This window comes from Triticum dicoccoides, chromosome 7B (genome assembly GCF_002162155.2).
Source record: "Triticum dicoccoides isolate Atlit2015 ecotype Zavitan chromosome 7B, WEW_v2.0, whole genome shotgun sequence".
In the NCBI taxonomy this organism is placed as follows: domain Eukaryota; kingdom Viridiplantae; phylum Streptophyta; class Magnoliopsida; order Poales; family Poaceae; genus Triticum; species Triticum dicoccoides.
Window position 1 is genome coordinate 279,632,724 of NC_041393.1, and position 8,065 is coordinate 279,640,788.

Sequence of the window (8,065 nt, forward strand, 5' to 3'; positions counted from 1 at the left end):
TAGTTCATGTTAAGGGATATCTTTTTGTGTGTGTGTGTTGAAGAAAGATGATATCTTCACTGATTGGTCCCTGTGATCAGTTAATGGACCTATCATCTTATCCAATCTTTGATTTGAGTTTGGGCTATTCTCAAATCAAATCAGAACCAACGATGTTCGTAATGTTGTCTTACTCGTGGCTTTTCCTCGAGCATACTCCATTATATCTTTTGGTCTGACCAATGCTATCACCGTGTTCACATAACTATGGAATTCCATTTATATGGTCATCCAGATGACTTGTTGTTGAGCCCATCAGCAGCATTTTATCTTCTCCATGATCATGTTGAACATCCATCTAGTGTTGGAAACTTTTGTAAACATTACCTCCGTGTTCCATTCATGAGGTATATGTTCGGATGAAAGAAGTGACTTTCTCTAATTCACGTGCACTTAGTGTAAGTTGCCGCCGTGGATCCGAGAAAGATTGTTTTTGCTTCCTTTCGAATCATCCCAAGTCAGTCATGCATGTGCGAAGTACTCTATGGTTTGATAGGTTGGCCGCCTCCATTCTATATGTGTTCCTAGCACACCAAGCCACTGATTGATTTGTTCAGGGAGAAGAAGCTCCTTCTTAAGAATCATGACTTATGTTAGGACTTCGTTATCCTCGATGATGGTTCCCTACCAAAACTCGGCAGTGTTTTATTATAAGACTACTATGTGGTCATGCTTGTCTCGGACAACGTGTTCACATGTTGTAGCAGAACTAGCTCATGTTTTGGAACTTTCTATCGTAGTTCATCTCCCGAGAATCTCGCAACGTCATCTCATTGATTTGTGTTGCAAAGTTTCGTTTTTCCTTCTAGACTTGATGAGTCTGGAATATCCTAACACCAACCAGATCTGAATCTCAAGCAGATATGATGGTTGGAACTTTTCCCAAGAACTATAATATTGGTCTCTCCATAACCGGTAAAGTGGATGTCGTGGCCAACACACCCAGCCAGAAGACCTATTATTGTAGTATCTTGATTGAGGAAGTTGGCCACCTCCCCATAAGGATCTCGTAGAACTTATTCCAGTAGTTGTTCCTTATGGATTTTTGTGCTCCCGAAGTCCGACCTTTACTTGATGTTCTACGTATCAAACCATTTTAATAAATGGTTTGCACTAGCACATCAAGGAGAACATTAAAAGTGGAGTGCTAAATGTCTCTCGGTCGATCATTCAGATTTCATCCCTTGGCCTCGCTAAGGTGAAATCCGAGAAGGTTATCTTCCTTTGCATCTGCATCGTCCATCACTGTTCACCATGGTAGTATGTTGTGTTGCTAGGATCCTTGACACGAATATTGGTAAAACCTTGATGAATATGGAAGTGCTCAAGTTCTTGAGAGCACGCACAAGCGCTAGGTGTTATCATCGGCTCTAACTGGGATCGCTCTCAGTTTCCTCGGTTATGCTATAACTTTTCAAACAAGTGGACTCATTATCTACTGTTGAGCTTCTCCCTAGTTACTAAAATCATCCCTTGTGTTGTTTCCAACAAGGTAATCCACATCATCCATTCTAGTCCGAGTATGTTATTCTACCGAACTCCTCCAAATGATCGATTGTGATTTGCCTTAAGCTGGTATAAAGAGTTTCAATGATCTCTGAATCAAAGGTAATTCTTTTTGCCACTTAAGGGGATATATCTACGAGTCACCCTCCTCCAAGATGTCTCGTTATGGTATCATGGCAATTCAACTCCTCGCTACGTTGACAACCGTTCACCACCCTCTTAAGTGTGGAATTGGTTTCTACCTAGTGAACCTTTGTCATCTGTTCCACTCCATCTCTCTAGATGTATGCTTCATGTCTCAGCTTGAGAGATGTTGCTATGTCTCATTCCTTGAGTTGATCCTGAGTTGTTTGACCTTCAATAAGATCGATCCTTTTAGACTTTTCCCTATCCTCTCTTTGTCACGTTGGCTTGAGTTCTCAGAGGAAGACATCAAGTCAAAGATGGTGATCGAATCAACGCCCCTATGAAGTGCAACCTAGATCGTGAAGATTGTGTTAGTTTGCGTTCCCCCTTCATCTTACCCTATGCTTGAATCTCGGGACAAGATTCTTGTTTAGTGGGGGTGAGTGGTCACATCCCTAGTTCTGGTATGCACTAGACTAGCCCTTCATGTGTGCATCATGTTTAAATTTCAATTAAAGTTGAAATGGGGATTGTTCAAACCCTAGCACCAGATCAAATCAAATAGGTTCAACCTAAAATAATCTTCAATGAACCCAAAATGCCTTTGGAAATGTTCATGATTTTTGATAAAGGTGAAAACCTCTGCCAAAATGATGAGCATATTTCTTGGCCATTTATGGATTTTTGAATTAACTCATATTATATTTGAATTGGGGCATTTAAATTCTATAAATATTTTAAATGCTCTAATAAATTCTGAGAATAGTTGAGGGCTGTTGGGAATAATCCAGATGTGCCCACAATTTATTTCAGGATTTTATAAAGTGATTTAGTATTTTACTAAATCCAAAAAAACAAAGACAGAAAATAGAAAACATTAATAAAAGGAGAGAGAGAGAAAGGTTTACCTGGACTTACCTGCAGCTCACCTAGCGCCCCACCTGGCCCAACACTGTGGCTGAGGCCCAGCCCAACTCCCCACCGTCTTCAACCTCTGCCAGTAGGCAGAGGCATGTTGACGCGCGCTCGCCCGAGCTCCACCTCCTGCTTCCACCTCCTGCTTCCCCCTCGCCCTGTTCTCGTGCCTGGGAAATGGCCAGCACACCCCCCTCGGCCGCTCCCTTGCCTCCCTGCTCTCTCCCTCTCACTCCCCTGCTCTTTTCCCCTCATGGCCGAAACCGCCATGGCCACTCCACTGAGAAACACCGCGGCCAGCCACTCCCTCGCTCCCTCTCCGTGTTCCTGAGATCCGTATCGTCGCCAGCTTCATCCTCGCCAAGCCAAGCATCACCGGACGCCCTACAATGCCGGCGCCATCATCTTCTTCTTCCTCGGGCACCGAAGTCCGTCATCATTGATTCGTCGCCGTCGTCGCTTCCCCGAGCTCGCTTTCTACATCATCCAACCCACCGTGAGCTCCTGCACGTTTTCCCCCTAACCCTGTGGCCTGCCACTCGCCGTAGCTGTCGTTTCGTAGATGGCCGTAGCAAGTCTCCGCTTGAGCTCGCCGCCGGCATAGCTCCGGTGACCATTTGGTCACCCCGGCGAGCCCTATGCGTTCGTAGTTCCCCGTAGAGCATGCCTAGCGCAAAAACTAGCCCGCTTTCTCTCTGCAGCATCAAACCCGTGGTCGCCCAAACTCCGGCCGTCGTCGTCGTCGTAGTTGCCGTCACCTCCGGCCACCCCAGCTCTTCCCAGGTGCCCTGCTGGATGCGCGCGAGCCCCAGCTACGCATAGGACCAAACGACGGTCGATTTGGTCGACCGTGGGCAAAACCCGAGCCACTCCAGTGCGCCTCCGCCGCGGCTTGAGGTCGCCGTCGGCCAAACTCCGGCATGCCGACGTGGCATCGTACTTAGCACTAATCACCGTCAGCTAAACCACCCACAGACAGTGACAGTAGACCCCACCCATTATTTAACCACAGAGTTATTCCTTGTTTAATTTAAGCTAATGTTCATGGCCCCACCAGTCAGTTTAACCTGGCCACGTCACACATTGACTGGACCCACGCGTCAGAATTGACCCAGCTGACGTGGCCGCTGACTGGGTCCACATGTCAGTGACACTAATCAGCCCCAGTCACTGACCAGTGGACCCCATTGGTCAGGTTTGACCTGAACCCGCCTGTTGACCTGCTGAGGTCAGCATGAACTAATGCTGACGTAATAATACATTTTCTGGATTTAATTTAATTCAGGAAATTCCATAAAATATCCAAAACTTCCAAAATTCATATAAATTCAACCATAACTCCAAATGAAATAATTTATATATGAAAAATGATCAGAAAAATCCAATCTATCCATCTGTACCATTTGCATGCATGTTAGAACAACTTATAGCTGCTGTTTAGTACAAATCATATAAATGGCATTTAAACCTTCACATATGGAGTTTGGATTTGAATTTTGGATTCAAACCAACTTCATTTAACTTGTTGCTAGTTGCATTAGCACAAACCACAACATATTGCCATGTCACATTCATGCATCATATTGTTGCATTGCATTGATTGTGTTTCTTCTTTGTTTGTCGGTGCTTGTCCCCTCTCAGTAGACGTGTACCGACGATGTGATCGATGACACCGATGAAGAACTATATTATCTTCAGAAGTGCCAGGCAAGCAAAACCCCCTTATTCATTCCGATAAAATCCCACTCTCTCGCTCCTGCTCTCTTTTACTACATTAGGACAACAACGATTCATCTATTACTTGTTGCGGTAGCTGAACCCCTTTATCCTCTGCATGACCTGTCATTGCCACAGTAAATAGATGAAACCCACTAGCATGCGTAGGAGTTGTTTGAGCCCTGATGTGCCTACTCATTCATGCTTGTTTGTCATGCCTGCTACTGCTTAGAGTTGAGTCAGGTCTGATTCATCGGGGATGAATCGGAGCTGTGTGAACATGTCCTACTGATGAGAGCTAAGTGTGTGAACATGATTTGGTAAAGGTAGCGGTGAGAGGCCATGTAGGAGTACATGGTGGGTTGTCTCATTGCAGCCGTCCTCAGGAACTGAGTTCTGTGTTTGTGATCCATGAACAGTTACTACCACACATTGGGCTCCGGGCACTCCAAGCTCTCTCGACTTATTAATCAACTTGATCTCTGTCCAGGAGTTGCAACTTGTTTCTGGTGTTTGTAGGTAGTGTTAGTAGTCTACCAAGTGGCACACGGTACAGGTGGGCTTGGGACAGACTAGGCACCATGGCACGGTGTACCAAGCGTAGATCCACCCGTCGAGGTGGGCTTGGGAACCCTGCACACATCATTTGGGGCCGTGAGCGACACCCCGACCGGATCTCCTTGCGGATGGAACCCGAATAGGCGATAAACCTGGACGTGATACTTGTGTGGTTAGTCAGGTCGTGGCCGACACCCTCGCTGGGCTTCCGCTTGAAGGTTGCCGAGTACATGTCGTGTAAACGGCGGTAAGTGGTGAGAGCGTGTGTGAAGAAGTACACCCCTGCAGGGTTAATATGATCTATTCGAATAGCTGTGTCCGCAAAAAAGGACTTCTGGGTTGCCTGTACAGTTCATAGACAAGTGAAAGTGGATAGTCTAAAATACGCAAGATAAGTGTGAGTGCTATGGATGGCGTTCTCGTAGGGTGACGGGAGCGGATCCATTGTGGTGTATTGATATGGTGAATATGTGGACTCGTGTGCACCACCTGAAATGAGTTACTTGTAGTCGTAGTTCAGGATAGCCACCGAGTCAAAGCTGGCTTGCTGCAGTTAAACCCCACCATCCCCTTGTTGATAATGATGCATATGTAGTTTGATCTGATGTAAGTCTTGCCTGGTACATTTGTACTCACGTTGCTTAATTTATGTTTTTGCTGAGAGACTTCAGTCTCGCTAGTAGTACTCCGTGCACTTCGACGTTTAGCTTGTTACCTTAGCTACGATCTTGTGCCCTCGGCAGGATCTGATAGACAGTCAGGCTTCTCAGCCTTTTTCTTTTGTAGATGTCTGTACTCAGACATGTTAAGCTTCTGCATGTGCTTTGACTTGTATGCTCTGAATGTTGGGTCATGAGACCCATGATTGTAATATCTCGCTCCTCGGAGCCTATTGAATAAATACTTGAGTTGTAGAGTCATGTTGTGATGCCATGTTGTATTTGCACATATCAACCATATTGTGTGTATGTTATTGAAATGCTTGGTATGTTTGGGATCTGACTATCTAGTTGTTTATCCATAGTAGCCTCTCTTACCGGAAAATGTCTCCTAGTGTTTCCACTGAGCCATGGTAGCTTGCTACTGCTCCGAAACACTTAGGCTGGCCGGCATGTGTCCTTCTTCGTTCTTGTGTCTGTCCCTTCGGGGAAATGTCACACGATGAATACCGAAGTCCTGTTAGCCCGCTACAGCCCGGTTCACCGGAGTCCTGCTAGCCTAGTGCTACAGCCTGGATTCACTCGCTGATGACCGACACATTCGATGTTGGGTCATGGATGCCTGTCCCCGTAAGTTTGTGCCACTTTGGGTTTACGACTAGCCATGTCAGCCCGGGCTCCTTATCATATGGATGCTAGCGATACTATCATATACGTGTGCCAAAAGACGCAAACGGTCCCTGGCAAAGGTAAGGCGACATCTGTGGGGATACCGTGCGTGAGGCCGCAAAGTGATATGAGGTGCTACATGCTAGATCGATGTGGCATTGAGTCGGGGTCCTGACAGTTAGGCTCCTAAGACACGATGCTCAGGTGTCCCCCTTGACGTACGAACAACTTTTGGGGAGGAGATGCGAGAGTAGGTCTTAGCGTTCTCTGTCGGCAGGGCCCAACCCCACGCATACCTCAGCTACCGTTGCGTCGTCCGGATTGCCAGGACGAGACCAAGGGGTGAGAGGCTACGTGGCCAGTTAGGATCCCGAGACGCGATGCTTAGGAGTCCCTCTTGACATACGAGCCGACCATCATACCTTTCCTCATTGGGCTCTCGCTCGGGAGGGGTGCACGAAGACCAGGTCTGTGGGACCTGGTAGGGTGGCGTACGCCAGGCGTGACATGAGCTTAGCCCTCATGCCTAGCCCCCTCGCGCTACTCTTCTGAGGGAAAACAGCATGGTGAAGCTAGGTATTGAGTAGGGAGGCTCCCTGAGGATGTTGCAGCATGGTGAGGACACCCTTGGTTGTTTATCACTAGCGCGGAGCATGGCGCTTCCGCTCTTGCACGGGCATAGCCACTCCTCGGTAGTGTCGACTGGCAGCATGGAGCATGGTGCTTCCACTGGTACGTGGGGGGGGGCTCCCTCTAAGGAGAACCCCTGGGGTGTGTACAACCCCACCCTGACACGTGGCTTGCATGGCAGGGCTGGAGGAGGTGTGTCTAGGCACTCGTGAGCCAACGTAGGACTCACGAGGCCCTACCTCAAGGCGGGTTGTGCCTGAACTTGACTGTTGATAGTCCTGCGAGATGGTTAGGCAACCTACGGTGAGTGAATCTCCTGAGGTTATCACATGAGAAGGCCAGACACCAATGACCCCATGAGGTGATGTGAATGGGACCGACCTGCCAGAGAGAGCTCAGCCGTTGGGTTCAGCGACGCTGCAGGGACGGACCCAAGCATAGACGCCATGTGCGGTCTTCTCATGCTACGGTCCTAAGGAAAGCCCGTTGTGATGAGGCACCAGGTCACGCGCCCTCACTTATCCGCCCGCGATTAGCTCATGTGAGAACAAGGCACCGAGGGCCATGGGAGGTGACGTGCACGAGAGCTGGCCCGCGAACCAAAGCTCGGCCTCTTGGGTTTAGCAACGCTGTAGGGATGGACCCCTGCACAGACACCGTGCCAGTCCTTAATCATGAGGCGGTCGTGGGTGGGCTTGCAAGGACCTGAGAAATTCATGGTGATGAAGCGCTGGACAGGAAAATGATAATCATAAGGCAACTCATGGGAGACGGTTAGCCAGCTCTGATAAATGCAAGAAGGATACATGTCGCAGGGACGGACCCACACAGCTTGGGGATATTGCAGCCCGAGGGGCACCCCCAAGTGAATGAACTAAAGGATGTCACCTGACACAATTCCTAAAGAGGTTTTGGAGTAGTGGAAGACGCGTGCTACAGAAGTCGCTCCTCATGGCCGCCCTGACCCTGAACCTCGGGAGGCTCTGCAGGTCCGGGGGCTCGCCAGGATCCATCGCCATCTCCGCCTAGATCGCCATGCGCCAAGCATCCTGAGCCACTAGGACGCCCCGCATGTGGCGTTGGGATGCGGTAGCTGCATTCAGCAAGCCAAATGTGATGCAGATGTAGCTGAGAGGGGGGCCTTCGCATCGGCCAACACGAGATGACCAGTAGAGCTCCTGAGACGCAACCCTGTTGAGCCCTGGGATATCGACGCAGACACGTAGCTCCTCGTCCTCACCTAGGCG